At 38.7% G+C, this 20,793-nt stretch overlaps 1 long non-coding RNA gene across 1 annotated transcript in view; it reads left to right on the top strand.

Moving 5' to 3' along the window:
• Window positions 1–18,480, top strand: part of LOC139045069 (uncharacterized) — a 53,984-nt gene extending 35,504 nt beyond the window's left edge. The window contains exons 2-4 of the long non-coding RNA XR_011502717.1: window positions 7,924–8,012; window positions 15,397–15,709; window positions 16,865–18,480. This is a non-coding gene — a long non-coding RNA (uncharacterized lncRNA). The remainder of the gene's footprint in view (window positions 1–7,923; window positions 8,013–15,396; window positions 15,710–16,864) is intronic.
• The last annotated feature ends 2,313 nt before the right edge of the window (window positions 18,481–20,793 follow it).

Raw genomic sequence — 20,793 nt, 5'->3', positions numbered from 1 at the left:
ACCAAAAACAAAAGCAACAAAAGAAAAAAATAGGTAAATTGAACTTCATCACAATTAAAACATTGTATTGGAAATAACAGAAAGAAAGTAAAAAGACAACCACTCAATGGAAAAAAATAGCAGCAAACTATATATATGATAAGGGACTTGTAGCTAGGATATATACAGATCTCTTGTGACTCAATAATAAAATGACAAATAACCGCATTATATAATGGGCAAAGGGTTGGCCATTTCTCCCAGGAAGCTATGCAAGTGGTCAGCAAGCATGTGAAAGATACTCAACTCATTCGTCATTGGGGAAATGCAAATCAGAACCACAATGTCATATCACTGCACACCCACTGGGGTAGTTATAGTAAAAAAGACAGACAATAACAAGGTTGGAGAAAAATGTGGAGAAATTGACATTCTTATACATTGCTAGTGAATGCAAAATGGCACAGCTGCTTTGGAAAACAGTTTGGCAGTTCCTTAAAATGTTAAACATAGAGTTATCATAGAATCCAGCAGTGACACTCCTAGTAATACCCATGAGAAATAAAAATACCACATGTCCACACAAAAACTGTACATGAATGTTCATAGCAGTATTATTCATAATAGACAAAAAATGTTAACTACCTAAATGTTTACCTGATAAACGGATAAATAAAATGTGGTATATGCATACAAAGGAAGGTTATTTGACAGTAAAAAGGAAAGAACTACTGATACTTGCTACAATGTGGATGAACCCTGTAAAAATTATGCTAAATGTAAGAAGCCGCTCACAAAAGACTACATATTATATGATTCCATTTATATGAAATGTCCAGAATAGGCAAATCTATAGAGACAGCAGGTAGATTTGTGTTGCCTAGAGATGAGGAGGGAAGGAGAAGGGGACATTGAGGGTGACTGTTAATGGGTACAGGTTACTTTTAAGTGAGAAAAGATGTTCTAAAATTAGACTGTGGTGATTGTAGCACAATCCCGTGCTACAATAGTAAATATAACAAATCTACTAAAAAACATTGAATTGCACACTTGAAATAGGAGTATTATACAGTATGTGCATTACATTTCAATAAAGCTGTTAAAAGTACTATAATATCTTTAGAGTGCATTACAGTTAGCAAAGACACTTTCCTAGACATTTCTCTTAAGCCTCACGATAACTTTTGTTGCTGTTTCCTAATAATAGGTATTATTTTCCAAGAATGTTTGAGAGAGGGAACTGAGGTTGAAAGAGGCCATGACTTGCCTAGAGCCACATCAGCAGAGCTAGGACATGGACGCTGGCACTTCGGCTGCTGAATCTCCTGCTCCTTCCGCGGCACGTGCCGCTGGTTGTGTTACACCTGCAACTAGCAGATTCCAACACACATTCCTTATGCTCACCTAGATGATGCACCTGGATGGGTACCACAGTTTTGTAAAATCTAAAGCAGAATTGTTTGGCATTATTTGCATGCAACACCATAAAATTGAATTTGTTTAAATTTCTGTGAGCCAATTGAAAGGAATGCATACGAGTTGAAGAAAATAATTAATTTTACTACATTGCACAGACCTCCTAACTGGGAGCTGAGGGGGTGGGGAGGCTTTACATAAGCAATACTCCTTAGAGCTCCTTCACATCTATGTTCATATTCACTGCGCTAAAATTCCCAAATCAAAGACAAATTGAAAATGAATGAAAACAATAACAGGTCTTTTAATCCGTGATCACGCATATATAACCAGACATTTATACTTTTAGCTAAGTTAAAACTCTACATTTCACTCAACGTGGATCAAGAATAAACAAATAGCTTTGACGATTTTAATGTAGTTTGTGAGAAAGTGCCTGAGCAATGGTGAGGGGTGAATACACTTAGTGGTCTGACTGATATTTTTGGAGAGGGCACGCCGGTCTCCCCGTTTCTGCCGCAGCTCTTTACAGAGCACTGCGTTCTGAATCTGAAACAACACTTCCTGGGATGCAAAATAAAACCATTAGTTCTCTTTGACCCCATTCCAGGGTAATTTGACTAGAAATTAATAACTGTCAGTGGAGATACTTTGCGGGCACTAAGGCGAGATGTTGGGTGAGTCATCCTCAGATTGCTCACATTGCATACCAGGCTTATGTTCAGAGATTGGGTTACAGACTGGAGTGGGGAAAAGGATTTTAATTTGCAAAACAATTATTGCTTTTTCTGAGGTCATGAATTTGGCTTTCTAGGTGCTTTAAAGTGTTGCTTAACCCAATTGCTGAGTAACAAGCAAAGCTAATGATACCGTTGGGGAGGCTTTGTAACATAGTGTTCAGGGGTGACATTTGAATGGGGCTTCTACGAAACATTTAAAAATTATTCCATGACTGCACTATAAAACAACAAAAATAAACAAACAAATCAATGTCACACAATGTTTACCTAAATCAGAACACATGGCATCTTCTTGAAGAATAAAAAAATAGGCTCTGTAAGACAAAATTTAAATTGTGATTGAAATTGTATTTAACTAGACTTTTTCTCCTCTCGGAAAATTACTCTTCATCCTGCCCCTGGTCAAAGAAACAAACTATTTTTTTCTTTCTTCCTCTATTTTCTCCCGTGCTGCTAATGCACAGCAGCAATAGTCCTGATTCTCGGAAAGCTTTACAGAGCTTCTTAAAGAGCAAGAGTCGTCTCTTTTCGCTTTCTAATGCCACTAAACTCTCCTTTGTTGAGTGCCCTCTTTGTGTGAGGGGCTTCCCATATGTGACCTCACTCATCTCTCAACATATTGAGGTGCACTTTTTATCTTTATATGAGAAAAACGAGGCTCACACAGGCCTGGTAACTGCCAATGGTCACAGAGCAAGTAATGGGAAGCACAGGCTTGGAGCCTGGTTCCTAAATTCATCGTGTAGTTTTCTGCTGCCCTATTCAACAACTCTTTGCCCGTCTTCAACTGCCCTTACCAAACTGTCAGGACAATGGTGGAGTCTGGCATCCCACAGCTAAGTTCTCAGGACCCATGAAGATAAGTTTGTGTTCATGAGGCAGCTTTGTTTTGTGTCTTCAGCAACAGTTTAAAAGGACAGGTGAAAATGTGCACATGGCACAGAGGTGCCATGGAATTCATGTGGATGGTGGCAGTGGCACCTGAATTCCCTGGGGGGCCTCAGGAATGGTTGGAGACTGACAATCTGGAAGCTAAGCAGCTACCTTTGAACACGAAAGAGGATTGTGGTTGTGCTTATATTTCACTTCTGAATCTTCCCCTCCAATTGCACTTTAGCCAGAAGAAGAAATTTGGATTTAGGTGCAAAAATGTTTGGGTATTGCAACAAGACATAGCTAGGTTTGCCTCTCATCACTGCTGTTCTTACCAAATGAAATTAGGCAGGTTAGTCAATATGAGTCTCTCTCCTCATTTGTAAAATGTAGATCGCAAAACTTATCTCTCGGAATTGTCCTGGGCATTAAATTAGGCATCTAAGGACTAGCAGAATGCACTCAGCAAATGTTAGTAGGCTTCACACTTCTGTGTGAAATCCAGTGAATAGAGACAGCCAGGGAAAGATTGCTTGGGTAGATTTTGTACGTGATTCCAGGAAACTTCTAGGCTGGCAGCCTGGGACTCATGTGTAGCTGCTAAGGCGTGCCAGTTCTGTCGTGTTTCGTAATTTACCAAGCATTTCCAACCCACTATTTCATTTTATTCTTACAAAATCCTCGTTGTAGGGCTATGACTGGCAGTTTGCATGTCCACTGTTTCAATTCCATTTACTGCAGTTGAGGGGCTGGTACTCAGAGAGGGCACAAACCTTTATGAAAGTCATAGAATTGTCAGGTGGTGAAGTCTTTTCTTCATCAGTGTTTTCATCAGGGGTCTCCTGAGAGCTGGGGACATGGCAGTGCTGCAAGGTCCATGACATTCAGATCAGCTTGAACCCACAATTCCCACTTCTCTGATTCCCCTGTGAAATGTGTCTTCAGTAGAAAAGCATGACTTTCAATGGACAACACAGAATACATTTTAGTGATATTTTTGTAAGCTTGACAATTTATGCTGATTGATTTGTTGTGTCAGCAAAACAAATATCATTTCTATGTTTTCAATTACCATTTGCATTTTATACCAGTCTACTCATCTAATGAATTAAATATGCGTTGATTTCATTTCAGAAGGGTGAGAGAAGTTCCTATCGTAAATAATTTAACTGAAAAAATTTACATAAATTGAATTCTTGGCATTTCATTTTAATAGTATTGGCCATGTAAAGTAAACAGTAACCTAACTTGGTGGGGTTTTCTGCATTTTGTCACTGGAAAAATTTTAAAGTAACATCAAGTTTTCTTTTAAAGTAAGATTGTATTAAGGGAACTGTTCAGATGAGCAATTGTAGTTTTCTGATTTCATTATATGCACCATAAATGACTTCTTTTGGAATGTCTGTTGGTGTGCACTGCTACCTTAAGAAAAGAAAATATGAAGAAGATAATGTTTACTGATAAGAAACATCAACCAACAGTGCTCGAGTGAGGGTGTGGGGAAGGTTGTCTTCTCCACAGCACCTCTATTTCCCACCAGATGCGGCCTGGTAATGCACTTGGATTGTTCCATTCAATTTCAGCTAGTAGCCATAATGAATCCAATTACTCTATAACCTCATTAATTTTAGTATTAATAGCTCTCTTTCTAGCCTTTGGTTTCCTAAATAACTATCCATCCACATATGGGTTAAGGACTTTCCTTGGTTTCTTTAATAATTAATGGATGGTAGCATTTTCAATAGCTTCTTAAAAAGCCAAAGATCATTAACTGTATTTGGAAAAGTCCCATGGACGTCTGACAGTACATGGCAGTTCCTTGCATCTGTGAATGTCTTATTTGGTCATCAATGTACAGCTATCACTTAGATAGACTCTGTCAGGGGAAGTAAGCCTTGTTAAGCTAAATAAAAGCCAGAAATCACTGTTCTATCATTCCAACTAAATGGGTGATTTTTATGCTGGAAGAACAGTCCACATACATTTAAAGTAGCAAGATCTCCGTGGATTCAACAGAACGCTAAGGTGAAACAGAGATGCTTTCATTGCATAATACAATGAATCAGAAACATGAAAATTTTTAAAATGTAAGCCTAAATGTCAGACTAGAGAACAATAACAACTCAGCTTTTTTACTATGCTTGATGGGAGAATGTTAGAAGAAAATATTGGACTTATCTTGCAGAAACTCAGTCAGATATATTCATTCCTCACTTGTTTCTGCATATTAACCCTCTCTCCCCAGTTTCACTCTATTTTACTCTAATTCCTTCCCCCGTCCACCTACTCAACTCATGAGCTGCATGGTGGATATCCAGTTGGGAATTGAGATGATAGTGCCCTGTTTTCTTTGGAAGCACTTCCCATCCCTACAAGCGGCCTTCACCTCTATCATACTCAAAGCACATTTTTGATAGCAAATATTTTGTATTTCCTCCTCTTTTATCAGGAAATGAAATTCAGAGATAATAAAATATCATAAAAGAATATATTTTAATTTAAAAAAGAACATAATTTAAAAAGAACAATCTAATGCTCTAACTATAAAAGAAAGGAAAAAGCGAAAGAATGTAATTCATAATAAAATAATATGTAATACATGTTAATACATAAGTGCTCAGGTGTGATTGTACTAGAAAACATAATGAAGTAGTCAGATGCTTGCAGCTACTTATGATGACTACCTGGAGTTAAGATAAAAAAGCGAGAAGCCATTCTGTATATAGGAAGGAAAATTAAAGGGCAGAGGAGTGGGTGGAACCCCAATTAAAACTAGTGGAATGATAAGTAATAATAACCTGACTTATATGTAAATGATAAGAAAAAATAAAAGAACCTTAAGCAAGATAGAGATAATGATGCCATGGCAAATTACAAATTGTCAAAGTGGAGAAAATTAAGAATTAACAAATGAGCTAGTCTTATTTATAAGCATAATGTAAAAGTAATTTCTATCTTGTGACATAGGTTGGGTCAGTGATGCAATGACACAGAAAACACCACGCGTCTGAGCTGGTGCTTAGTGCTTGAGTGTCTGGTAGATAGGTGAGAGGTGTGGAGGTGTGCAATTATCTCCATCGGTGGGACCCTCCTGGGCACTGAGGGTGTCTGGCACCCCTGGCTCTTCCCACCAAATGCCTGTAGGGCCCCGCCAGTGTGGTAAGAACCAAAAAAAAAGAAACCACTCTCAAAATTTCCAAAATGCTCCCTAGGTGGGGGTTCCTTTCTTGTGGGGAAGCGCGTCTTAAAATCATTTCTTTTTTTTAAATTAAGCCACCACAGTAAGAACTGTTTTTGCCAAATTAAGCTTTAGCGTGATGTCACCCATCTATCCTGAAACTCAACACTGCATTTTCTACAAATATAGTATTGAGGATGCTGTCCACATCTCACAGAGTCTTCTATGTAGAATAATGGGAGAGATCAAATTCTGACTCAATACTGGAATCCTTCAACTTCTCCTGAGTACTGTTTACTTTGAGTGATGTATCTAATCATCTTTCCCTCTGGTGTTGGACAAATGAAAGCTTGGAGTCAAATTTCTGACCTGTGTCCAGCAAGTTGATAGAATGGCATAGAACGCCTTGTATATATTTACTTCATTCTTGATTTTTGTCTTATTTTCTACCCTCTTTCCTCTTTTGCTTTTATCACTTCATACATGTACCTGTTTTTTTTTTTTTAAAGATTTTATTTTTTCCTTTTTCTCCCCAAAGCCCCCCGGTACATAGTTGTATATTCTTCGTTGTGGGTCCTTCTAGTTGTGGCATGTGGGACGGTGCCTCAGCGTGGTCTGATGAGCAGTGCCATGTCCGCGCCCAGGATTCGAACCAACGAAACACTGGGCCGCCTGCAGTGGAGCGCGCGAACTTAACCACTCGGCCACGGGGCCAGCCCCTACATGTACCTGTTTTTAAAATAAATAGATTTTCCCTCTTGGGACAAAGTAACTCAAAACTTCCAGTTTTAAGATTGCAGACTGAACACATGTGGTGAATTCCTTCTTGCACCAAATCTTTAGAATAGTTCATAGCTGTGGTTGCAAATTAGAAGGCCCCTTTGGAGGACCAGAAACTGTGAGGATGGAAAGCAGATGTTGTCTACCCAAGAAAGCACCACAGGATGTGGAGCCCGAGATAACGGGCATGATGCTGTGAGGAGGCCATCTGGTCAGATACCAATGTGCTCCATATCACCAACAGAATTTGGTGAATGCAAAATATTTTGGCTTGGAATTTGGTATTAGGGCATCAAGGCCAATAATTCCCCAATGGACGATTGTGGGGTGAGATTGCTTTTTAGCTGTGGTAATAACTTCTGGGAAACAGTAGGGTTCTCTATAAGTTTTTATCATATGATGGTTCCCCTGAATTGCCATCATGAGCTGCTCAGACAAAGATAGCAATCAATAAGCTATACTTCAGTAACAACAAAATTAACTGCTAGGATGTAGCTTCATAGTGATGAGTATTTTGCAGCATGTGTATCCTGTAAGCCACCCTAAAACATTGAAGTGGGTTGTAAACAATCTAATGTTGTGATTATTAGTCATATTGCTCTACTAATGCAACTACATATAATGGCTACATTTTAATCGTCTTCCTCCACCCTGTTTTTAAAATCCCTGCTAGCTCACTCAACGTTTCATCATTTAATTTTAATGTTTATTCTAACTATTTTATTTATTGCTACTGAATGTAAATAATTTTAAGTTAGGTTTGATATAAATAATTCACCCTGAACTTAAGTCAACTTTTCTTTCTTGAAGCATCTGTAACTTCTGATTCTGCAAGAAGTTATTCAGAGAAATATACCTCTTCCTAGTGAATAATAATATAGTAGTATGCTGTCTGTCATATACTAAAATGATGCAACTGACCAAGTGTCAGGAAATGTTCTCTGAAATCTTTTCTAGCAGTCATCCTGAATTACTCTGCTGGTTGTAGGTGGGGATGCAGTCTTGTTGTAGAAAGAATTTTCTCCCCGTGAAGTTAATTGGTTCAGGTAAGGAATGAATGTACAACCTTAGCCCCATAAGCATCACACTCTCTAACCAAATGAATTGCTTAAATAATATTTATTACTATTATATATAATAACCTATTGTTTATTAAAATCCTGATGCCAACTGCTTTCTGCATGTGTTCATTTGCTTCCAACTGTCTTGGGAGTTAGAGAAAAGCCAGTGGAAAGATAGAAAGAAGCCGAGAAATAGAAATGGGTAATGTGATGAAGTATAAATTAGCTTTAAACATGGGCACTGAAATTCATTCAAAAGCTTTTCATCTCAGTTTGGAAAAATCAATTGTGTTGGTTTCCTTGCATAAAAGTGAGTTTTATTAAGCATTTAGTATAGTGACACATGAAAAGTCCACTGTATTGTTTCTCTTCTCTGTTTAAAAGAAGCATGCCGCTCCTCCTGGGAGGTGGGAGATCAGTTACCGTATTCCTAACGAACGTGCACAGCTGCTTTTGTGGTCTTGAGGTTTGAAGCGCTCCTGTTTGTCCAGTACTTCATGATGTGCCACAGAAAACCAGAGAAAGAAAGGCTGTTTGTTTGCTTTTTCAGGGGCCAGGGAAATTAAGGTTCGACCTGTTAGAGGGCAGGAGATTTCCTTAGAGAAGAAGGGATCAGAGGCTGACTGCTCCTTGGGGTGGTGGAGACCAAGTTCTCACCACAATGTAGAGTTTAGGAGGTGTCCTAACTACCAAATGATATCTGTGTGGGTGCAAGGGTGGGCTGTGCATTAAGGGCTGCCATGCATGGACTAGAGCTGAGGTGCGGGGTAAGGATGTGGGTGCCAACAGCGAAGCAGGCCACCTTCGCGTGTGGATGGGAGTGAAGAACATCTCAACTTTGACCAAGATCGCTCCTCTGTTGTTTCCTCAGGATTCTGTAAGCTCAGGGGTCTTCTTCCTAGGAGAGGGAAGGGAGCCATTTAAAATGACCAACATTGCTGACCATGGCACGTGGGAATTCTGAGGAGATCGGATGTGACGTAATAAGAAAAAGTGACATTTCTTAGCACTTTGAGTATGAGGAGCAACTGATAGGTTAGCGTGCTCACCTTGCTCCATTCACTCCTGAGGGTTTCTAAAGGAGTCACTGCTACTCCTTCCCGTTTGCATTCTTATTCCCTTTAAACTCCTATACACACAAAAGTGTGAAAATTGTCTTTTTATTTTGTGGAAACTCTTTAAAACAGAGCCAATGTATTTGAACTGACAGTTATATTAATAAATATGTTATATTAATAAACATGTTATAATAATAAATATGTTATATTAATAAAGTAGAAATTACTTCTAATCAGTATAAATTCAAGTAACAGTCTGTAACTTATCGTGTAAAAGAAATATACTGTAAACCTCCTTGTTAATTTGTGAATTTCCAGAGACCAACTAGTAATTGTTTGACTTCTCGTTATAAAGAATGCACCCAAGTGACAAATAGAATCATCAGTTGAATATGCTGAGGCTGGCACAATTGAATATGTCATGGGTTGGTATAAACTATTTGAAAGTACCCCAAAATGGATGATAGACAAACACAACTTCTGAATGAATTGGTACAGGATTCAGAAACTACAGATTTTTCTTATGATTCCATTAAGGAATAGTTATCTGAAAAGGTGAGAATGGTAGTTCAGATTAATGATAACATCAATAAGCTATTTGAACTCAATAGGCTAAAAATGAACACACAGAACACAGCAATTAAGCACATTTGGTTTAAGTAGAGCACCCTTACTTGCCAGGAAACTTACCCACGGCATTTATGTTTCCACTGGGAAATATTTATTGGGATTGGGGGCAACCAAAGCATTGCAAACAAATGGGAACAATAACCAAGTTAAAAAGACTTCAGAAAGAAAAAAGCCCTCCTGGCCATTATTATTTTAAATTCTTAGAAAAATAGAGCATATATTAAGAATAAAAGGTATTCTATATGCATGAAGAGAGCAGTGAAAGCCTGGTTGGGAAACACATCAGGCCAGACGAGCTCAGCTGCTTTCCTTTGATCAAATTACAAGGTGGTGGAGGGAATTCAGTAGACATAATATATCTGGACTTTACTAAATCATTTGCTTTATGCCTTATGAAAACTTAGTTAAAATTTTAATTAAAATTAGCTTAACTATTTACACCAACACACAGCCTGATATAAACTCATAAATAAGAAAAGGGAGATGAGATTTAGCAGCAATATAGCAGTCGAGGAAGGAGGTGAAAATCTCCTGAATGGGCACTGGAGGAGCATTTGGTCCTGAAAGACAATGAGAAATATTAAAAGGATAGAGAAATGAGATGCTAATTCTGTGTTACAGAACAGAATGGACTTCTCAAATATTATAATTCAATATTCATTTTGAAGGATCTGGAAAAAAATGGATACTTTTACAATACAGGAAACAATGCAAATATTATCAGTTCATCGATGTGCTACCAAGAGGGTTTCTGATCTGCCACCACCTGATAGTTTTGTTTCTAGAAAACCTTTACTTATCAAAAGTTGTTTTGTAAAAACTGTTGTGTCAGTGAGAAAAAAGGGCCTCAGGTCCTAAAGAGTTTGAAAATTGCAATAATAAAATTACATTTCCTCTATAAAGTTTAATAAATATTACCTTAGATCCCATCTAGATTTTGGTCATTAATGATGACCTTTGTGTTCTCATTACCACTAACCCATCCATTAGCACAGGGCATCCATATGTTCTTATCATCTTTATTACCCATACCATGATAAAGAAAACAGCTGTTATAACAGTTGCTTCAATTCTTTTCCTTATATGAATGTGTTGGCACCCAGACATGATCCTGATGCAACTGATAATCTGTGTTTTGCAAAACATGTTTTGCAACTTATCAATCACATCATTTCCAATTCAGAACACAAAAATTCACACTGTCAAATAAAAGCTGTATGTAGAAGTAAATTGTTTAGCAACACAACCAAAAAGCATCTCATTCAGGGTAACTGGCTATAATTTTCAGTAGCTGCCCCTAGATGGTGAAATCCTATGACATTATTGTACATAGTGACATTCTAGCAGATTCCAGAGCTCCCCACTCCGAGTCCTGAGCTTTCCCCCGGGGGGCTGATTGCACAGCTCTCAGGACACCATAGCAGAAAGACCCACTGACCTGGTCAGGGTAGGGAGGTACGTTTCCTCTCTATTCTCCTTGCTGTCACAGCCCCCCCTACTCCCCAACATATGCTTATAAAAGTTGGCTCTGCCTTATAAATTGCCAAAGCTTGTAAACCAGAAAATATGGGAATGTGTTAAACAGATATGCAGTCTTTCCCTCCAGTAGTACGAAATTCTTTCTAAGGAAAACGTACTGTTACTATGAATCACAATTCTTTTTTCATCACTCTATAGAAATGTAATTGAAAAATAAAACACTGGGCTTTTTTTTGGACCAAGAATTAACATAAATTGTGAAAAGAAAATGGGTAACAAAAATGATCTTGTCATTTTGGAATTTGGATATTTATCAACACTTGGAAGTCAGAACTCTGTTGTTTCCATAGAATTAGTTCACATATTAGGCAGAATTTTAGCTGATTAAGAGTATTAACTGTCTTTCGAGGAAGAAAATTAAAAGTATACAAAAATATGTTTATTTGCCAACCAAGAACAAGCATGAACATTTAAAAGAAAAACACCAAAACATAAAACAAATATATCACGTTTCATGTAGTCGTTGAGATGCCACAATATTGAGATCAGGTTTTTATTGACTTTAGCAGTTATTTACTTTTTTTTCACTGAAATAACAGAGTTATCACAGTCTGACATGCACAGTCAATCTCCAAGGTCGTAGAGGGGGGATGCCTCCTGAAGCACCCACAAAGTCTGCTTGTCAGGGCCCGCCTCACTCCCTTTGGAGGAGCATCAGGTTTGACAAGAGTTCTGCTGTACAACAGCTTGGGAAACACAACTCATTAAGTTCCCAGTCAGAGTTGAGGGTGGTCCATGAAGCCATCTCTGCCCGCCATGCCTTTGTCTTCCCAAACCAGACAGGGCTTCTGGAGTCCGGACAACGCAGAACATAGGGTCTCCAAGGAAACCAACTTATTATGGTCTGCAGAAGCTTTCCTCTGAAAAAACGAGAAGTTTTCTTGGGCTATAAGATCTTCTGGACAGGAAGTGTCTAGCTTGGATTTGCTGACTTCCTTAGTGAACACACTGTTCACACTTACAGTGGTGGATGACATCTGACTTAGGAGATGTCACCCGTAATAAAGACTTAAAAGGTGGAGACAATTGGAATGAGGCTGTGGAGTGATGGCAGAGGGTTATAATTGTATAATCAGAGGTAGAATAGAATTTTTGTGCCATAAAGAAGACTTATTTTGTATAGGAAAGGTAATTATCTATGCCAAGGTAGACCTCAAGACCTAGTCTGAATGGGAGCCATTCCTGAAAAGAAAACTACCACTGTTCCTCTACTGCAGGAATAAAATGAACTGGTGAGTTGTCCACTGGCTGCCTGGTAGGGACTTTTATTTTAAAATGTAGTCCAGATTTTGGTTTTATTCAGATATAGTAGGGCCAACAGATCAGGAGACGATTGCCACTGAAGAGTTTGCTACAGTCCCCAGGGGAGCGGAGATGCCATGCTGTTCAAGGCCACAGGGGCGAGCAGCAGGGCAGTCAGGGGGCAGAGCAGTGAGGTGGAAGCATGGGCAAAAGCCTTGATCTTGGTTTCTGGGGAAGAAAGGGGTGAGGCAGGACCAGCAGTTGAGCAGTCTTTGGGATTGGAAAGTTTGAATAATTTCCAAGGGCTCTGGGCTACAAAAGTGGTCCCTAGTTGTCTAGTACCTGGCCTTGGGGTGATCAGGGCAGAGAAATACTGCCTCCTGGAGTGTGGAAGTCAGAAAGAGGAGAGGGATCTGAGTATGGGCTCTGGATTGGTGAGTTTGCATGTGAAAGGTGCACTTCCAGGAGAGTAATTTGCTGTCTCTAAGAATCGGCTAACCATGGAAGGGCAATCTCTTCCCAGTCAGTGGTGTCCCAGATGCCAGAGCTCTAAGAATACAGGAAATAAGGAAAGATAGCTAACACTGGACTCTGGAATGGGAAGAAGAGTCAAGGTGGTGAGAAATTTAAGATCTTAGCCCTAGTACCCTTTTTGCTATAATTGTAATGTTCCAGGGAGGCTCTCACCCCAGGGCCTTTGCATGTGCTATTCCCTCTACCTAAAGCACTCTTTCAAGCTTATGTCCATGGCTCCTACCTTATTTCCTTAACATCTTTACCTAAATTAACACTGTTACAAAATCTTTTTCCATCACCCTATTTAAAATTGCATCCTTCCCCGCAGACTCTGCTTATTTTTCTTGATAACGCCACTTCAACATTTATTTTACCTGTTTATTATGTCTCTCCTATAGCTAGAATGCAAGCTTTATAAAATCAAGGTTTTTAAGAATATTTTGTTCACTGCTCTATCTCCATAATCTTGAACAGTGCCTGCACATGGTGGGTACTTAATAAATATTGGTCAAATGAATGAAAAAATGAATAAGCAGTGATGTTCAACATTCAACTTCAAGCTATTTTCTGTTACCCTGAAGCCTCCAATAGCACAGCCTTTGGTGATGGTGCTTTAGACAATGAATGAGGAGTAGTGTCCAATTGGGTATGAAGTGGTACAGAGAGAAGGTGGTAGCTCTAGGAGAAGAAACCACTAGTAGGGATCAAGAATTAGGCAAAAGCAGGAATTCAGATTAAAATTGAAGAATGAGAGATATCCATAAGAATTGTAAGCCCTCAGCCCCAATTCCTGAGGGGGCCAGGAGGGATATCAATTTCCCCAAGCATGTGGCATGGGCAATCACATCATTTTATCTGCATGTTCAAAAAAAAGTGACTCCCGATGGCTGGAGTGCTGGAGTACATAGGAGTTACAGTGACATTGCAAGGTAGTCTTAGGTAAAAGATAGAAGCATTTAAAGAAAAAAAATAAGAAGCAGCAGCAAATCTGACTTTCTAAGGTAGGTGTGATTCACAGAAGAAAGGAAGCAAATGGAGTTTTGTTGAAGAGTGAGGAGACAAAGCCATTGCTAGTGTCACTCTTGGTCCTTCCTTGACAACGTTCTCAGTATGTTCCACTGATAAGTAAGAAACAGGAAATCTCAGCATAAAATCTCATCATTTGTTAGTCGACAGCACAAGAACCTGTGCAATAGCAAAACAGCCTCTCGATAAATCAAAGCACTCCTCTTGTTTCTAACTGCTTGGCAAAGTTATTCTTTTTACACATTTTCAAGATTCCACTTTGCAGATATTTTTTCCCAGTCAATGCAATACTTGCTTGTTTTTGTCACCTAATTTTTCAATCATCTACTTCTAGCTGATAATGAAAGAAATGAATAATATCCCGAGTATATGCTTAATTGTGTGTTTGCATTATTAATAGTAGGATCTCCTGGTACACAATAATAGTCGACCATTCCTCTAAACTGGGGAGGGTTTAAGTTATGGTTACTTGGGATGTGACAAGCTTCCCATGCACCCATGCAGAACAAGAAAGCTGACGTTTGATGGTGAAGCCTGGCGATGGGACACAGTATACTTCAAACACGTTCTAGTATATGTGAATAAAAAACATTTTTTTCTGTAAGTGATACAGAGAAGATATTTAAATGTTGAGGAAAGCCTTGTGATTTTTACATTCACAGCTTTGTCAAAAAGATGTTATCTTCCCACAGCATCATGTTATCAAAGATGCAAACTTTAAATCAACAGCTGTTACACCTCCAGCAAGTTATGAATTTTTCCTGATTTATAGCAATCATTCCTTTTATTTCTTTTCTCAGTCAAGCAGGGAAATTAAGGTTATTTTCATGTAAAAGAAACATACATTGTGGCTTAGTGTGCACATAATCCACATCTCTTACCTTTTCAATTAAGTTGACATTGAATTGAATGTGATCTGAGGGCGCTTTTTGATTAATAGCAGAAATATTGTTAGTAAATAGTAGGTGGAGATGACACTATTGACATAAAAATAGAGAGAAGGTAACTCAGAACTAATAGGAATCATTTTTATGATTTTCATGATTTGTATCATACTGAATATATCAGAACAAAATGAAAATAAAAGCTAAAGAGGTTTGTGGCCATAGAGGAAAAGAATGCTGCAGTTTTATTTTGGTTGGTTTTAAGTGTTCTTTTAAAAAATCTGCTTCGCCTCAAATAGATCAGAGAAGGTTAACCTTCGGTGGATTGAGGTGAACAGTGCTTTGGAGTTACAATCCACTTCTTAAGAAGCTAAAAGTGACCTTGTATTTTCCAAAACTGTTTGCCCAAATTAAAAATAACATTTATTAAATGTTTATAATGCATTATTTATTGTACTGAAATGTTTCTTATAGAACATCTAGTATAACACTGATAACCACAGGGCTAAACACCAGTACAGTCCCCATTTTACTGATGAGCACTGAGACCCAGCGTCTGGCACAGCGCCCAAGCCCTTAGATGGTGGAACAAGAATTCAAATCCCGGCGGCTGATTCATCAGAAGGAAGCCTCAACAGATGGAGCTCCTCACATCGTGTAACATGCCCTCCTGACTACAGGAAAGAACGTGTCTGGAGAATCAAGCATCCTCTGGAAGAAGCAACCACACTAGAAACCTTCCCGTTCTTGAGAGGGTGTATTGTTAACACACTCATGAGTTAATGAGGTTTGTTTTATTTATTTCATATACACTATTGCAGTGGTTGCCCTGTGCCAGGCACTGTTCCAAGCACTTTGTGTGAGATAGGTACAATTACCATCCCATTTTATAAATGAGGAAACTCAGGCATGGTTTAAAGAACTGACACAGGAAACGTAGCTAATAAACTATACAGACTTGACATAAAAATAGTTTGGCCTTATAGTCTGCACTCCTAACCACATTACTAAAACTGCCTGTCTGTATCATCAGCTGTTGCTTTAACAAACCACCCCATACTCTGGTCTATAACAAGCATATACTATTCTTGCTCACAGGTCTTCAGCTGAACCATGGTTGGGCTGACCTACAAATGGCTCAGCTGGATGACTCTGCTCCCAACTGTGGGTCAGATGGCCTTTGCTCCAGGCTGTGGGCTGGGTTCAGGTCTGCTACATATGTCTTTTGAGGGGCTTAGGCTGAAGGAGGCAGCTACCCAGGGCTCTTCACGGGCAGATCAGCAGAGGGCCGCAGTCAAGGCCAAACTGCACAGGCATATTTAAGGCCTCTACTCACATCACCTGCTAGCATGCCATTGGCCAAGGCAAGTCGGGCCAACACACAGCATCAGTAAAGCAGGAAGTATATTTGCACAGTGGGAGGGAGAGGTAGTGAATGTTTCCTGAAGAGCAATCCAAATTATTCCTCTGTACTCTGGTTACTACTCAACCAGATTTAGGAGTGGGGGTGAGTATTATTAGTTAAGGTTACTCTACCTACCAAGTTAGATAAGTCCCCAGATTTCAATTATTTATTTTTTGCTGAGGAAGATTCACCCTGAGCTAATATCTCTGCCAATCTTCCTCTGACTTTTCAGTATGTGAGCTGCCACTATAGCATGGCCCCTAATGCAACAGTGTAGGTCTGTGCCTGAACCAAACCGAGGCTGCCGAAGCGGAACACGCTGAACTTAACCACTAGGTCACTGGGGCTGGCTGCCGAAGCGGAACACGCTGAACTTAACCACTAGGTCACTGGGGCTGGCCCCCAAATCTCAATTATTTAACATAGTAATAGCTGACTTCTCATGTACAGAGCATTTGGGCAGTGTTCCACATGTTCATTCATAGATTCAACTAGGTCCTAACCCGTATCTTGCCTCTACTTCCTCTATGTTCTCAGAGACCTCTCCATTCAGCCAGCAGATGAAGAAGAAGAATGGTGGGTTGGGCGTGAAAGTTGTTATGAACCAAATATGGAAGTCACATTCATTACTTATCCATATTTTATTGGCTAGAACTCAGTCATATGGCGACTCCTAAAGAAAAGCTGGGAAAGGAAGTGGAGTTGTGAACTCACAAAGGACAAACGGATTTGGTAAAAGCATCTAGCCAGTCTGTTGTGGATGGCAGTACTTTTGATAAAGCAAAGACGTTCAAGTGAGTGTACAACAACACACAGGTATTGGAACTTGTGCTTCGTGTTACCACAGTACAGCCCACATCGGAAAGGCTTGGACATATGTAGTCTATTTCTAAGGTGAGAATGAAATCTCAGCATACAATCACAGCTTTGTGATAATGGAACCACTCAAGTGTTGGCTTTTAGGGGACTGGGTGAGCAGAGTGAGCACGTGAAAGGAAGCACCATCTCCACCCATTCCTACCTCTCTCTTGTCCTTTAAAGATGAGATGGAGTGCGACAGCCCAGAGTCTGCACAGAACCACGCAGCCAGTGTGTACACATGGAAGTTTTGAAGTCCCAGAGCAGAGTGTAACTCTTTTGAAGAAAATATTTTGTGATAGCCTGATTTTACTGGAGCCATTTGGAACAGACATTTCTCCGTGGCTTTATGAAAGCGTTCCACCTTTCTGCAGGATTTCAGGAAAGTCACATCTTCCCAAATTAATCTTCACTGTTTTTGAAGACCATGACTAGTTAAAACTCTACATCATTACTTAATCTCATGTTCTTTCTTTTCTTTTTCTCTTTGTGTATTTTAAAAAATAGAATTACTCATAAAAGACAGGTGGAAGATGAAAGATTAAATCTATTCTTCCATAGTGCCAAATCAAACTCAATTTTGAGGCAGACCTATAGCTATACAATGAAAATAAGTATTCAATTAAAGATGTTATCATGATATGACTCAATCAATGACTAATACAATTAATATAACACTTGTGGCAATGAGTAGAAGTTCAACTGCATTATAGCAAAATTACTGTAAAATGTAAAATTGATATTTTGCACCTTTTCATTTTCAGGAATTTGAAGCATCTAGATCTCATCTTGTAGTTGTCAGTTTTCAATCATTATTTATGTCAGATGTATTATTGACTGATGAAAGTCAGGTCTCCCTTGCTCCCTTTAAAACACTTAGAATAGTTGCTTTTGTATCTTGCATTTTTCACAAGTACTTTCTTTGTCAAAAAAAACATTATGTCACAGCAGAAATTGCTGCTTAAGCCCCTGATGCATGACTTTCTAAAAGGAGATTTTTTTCTAAAATCTGTTAGATTCCTTTAAAGTGAAAAACCCATAAAACAAAACAAAATGAAAAAAACTGTCTGCTACATATGATCCACAACATTTTAGTCCAGTTCATAGCATTTGCTTTGCATAAGTTACACAGCAAATTTAATTGAGAATGAGGATGATGCATTTTTGTGTCAATAATATGACAAAACCAGTGACAACCCTAATTATGAGATGAGAATTCATGCTTTAATTGATACTGTTATTTTCCTAGGAAGTTCTGTATCTTATACCTTAACAAAGAAATCTTGCAATGTTGTCAAAACTTGCGTGGTTTTTTGGATTCTTGTTTGTTTATTTGGTTTAGGTGGCCCTGAGAAATGTTCCTTTATTTTCTGTCTCTCTCCTGTTTTAAGTAAAATTGTTGGTTCATGGAAAGAACTATTTTCTAGAGTAAAGTAGCTGGTGTCTCAATATCCCTATTTTTAAGCTGAAATGACACAGTAAGATCATTGTGGACAGAAAAGAAGGAAATAAATCAGCTTCTGAGATATTATCATTCACTTTACATAGTGAAAACAAATACAGCTTTCATATTCTAACACTCACCACAGATAAATTGCATTGTGTATCATTATTTAACACAGTGAAAAAAGAGAGGGTATCTATGACTCTGGGGTGTACAGTATTTTGATAATGTATCCTATTGAAGCAAAATAAATTTGCTACTAGATGGTAAAATTACAAAGAGCTTATCAAAGTGCTGACTCAGATGCGATGTATAGAAAATAATCTTACACATATAGGAGTGAACAACATATTGGTATTTATTAATCTCCACAATAGGTTATAGCATTGTGCAGAATTTAAAAAATATAAAAAAGTATTGAAGTGGACTTATTTTTTATTTTCTGAGCACCTCTCATTTTTGTTGGTAAAAGGACTCAATTTCTGTTGAGGAAATGCTTCTCCCTCCCTCTTTACCGTTCATGCAGGAAGGGCTGCCATTTTGTGACAGGCACCCACACTTCTGACAACAGTGACTGCTCTGCGGGGAGGAGCACCGTCATGTTCCATCCTCGTTCCACAGCCAATGTGATCCAAGCAGGGCCCGTGGGAGTCAGTTCTTTCACAGGAATTTTTTTTTTTTCCCTAAACAACAGCTGGGAGCTGGGAGAAGTGGTACTTTCACAGTGAGTCTGCAATAGAAGAGAATGAGGCCAAAATACAGCAAGAAGCAGAGAAGAGGGCAGAAGGCAGCTCGTCTGTCTTGGAATACTTGTTTCTAGGCTCTAAAACCTCAGAAGCTGCGGCCCTAAGTTTTGCTCCTTCATTTCTGTGAGACTCCACAGTATTTTCCCAATAAAAATTCTCCCCTCTTTTTCTGTTTTTGCCTTAGGAAGTTCAGGTTAAATTTCAATCACTTTCAACCAAAGAAAAAAGGAATCCTGAATTGGGTATTCAGCATAATTGAATTCAATATAACAAATATTCAGTATACATAAATTCATTTATTTATAAATAATAAATAATTTATATTAATAAATACCATTAATATCAATAAATACAATTAATAAATTATTTATGTAATTTAAATATAATACAAAAACTCAATATAAATAAACATAATAAATATTGAATGTAGTTATGTACTTTTTTTGAATCAGGAAAATATTTAAATTTAAATTTCATCTTTTAAGACTAGCATAATCAATTCTAACTAGATAATAAGGCGTGCTGTATTATGTGGTTTCATGGAAAGTTTCACAGAATATTTGTTTTTCCACACGTTCCCCAAAGACAAATTTATTTTAATACATTTTGATATCTAGTGAGAAAGAAGTTTCTAGGCACTCATTTGCACATTCATTTATCAATAAACATTCACTGAAGTTGTTTTATACTGGGCGCTCTTCTAGGTGCTGAGGATGCGATATTGAGAACAAATCAAGGGAGATGTCTCTTCCTGGAGTTGACATAAACAGTGGCAGATACAGACAATACACACAATAAATAGGACAGTGATAGAGTACATCGGGAGTTAAAAACAGCAGTGCAGAAAAAAAACACAAAACAAGGAGAGAAGATAAGGGAGCTGGGGCAAGGGCTACAATTTAAAGTCAGGTGTCAGAGAGTCCTCAGTGAATATGTGAGACTGACCAGACTTGAAAGAGATGATGCAGTGACCCATGAGTACGGCAATGACGTAAATTACCATCTGAATGGGGACACTTTTAAGGCTGTGCCTGTTACACTGGAATAGCAGGCCAAATGGGAACCCTCTCAGGCCATCCAGGACACATGGTCATCCTAGCTACATTGGGAAGCAGAGACTTCTGGGTAGAAAAAAGAGCAAGTACAAAGGCCCTGAGGCAGAAGTGTGACTGGCTGGTTCCAAGTCCAACGAGGAGGCCACTATGGCTAGAGCCAAGTGAACAAGGGTGAGAGGAGGAAGAAGAGAAGAAAGCACGGTATTTCATTAGGGGCCTGAAGGCCATGGTAAGGACCGTGTCATTTACTTTGAGTGAAATGGAGAGTCATTGAGAGTTTTATCAGGGGAGTGACATGACCTGACTCGTGTTTTAAAAGAATAGTAGAGTGTAGGAGGCCAAGAATAGAAGCAGAGATCCCAC

Source organism: Equus asinus, chromosome 4 (assembly GCF_041296235.1).
Source record: "Equus asinus isolate D_3611 breed Donkey chromosome 4, EquAss-T2T_v2, whole genome shotgun sequence".
Taxonomy (NCBI): Eukaryota; Metazoa; Chordata; class Mammalia; order Perissodactyla; family Equidae; genus Equus; species Equus asinus.
The sequence above is the reverse complement of the archived record's forward strand: the minus strand, read 5'-3'. Positions and strand labels throughout refer to the sequence as shown.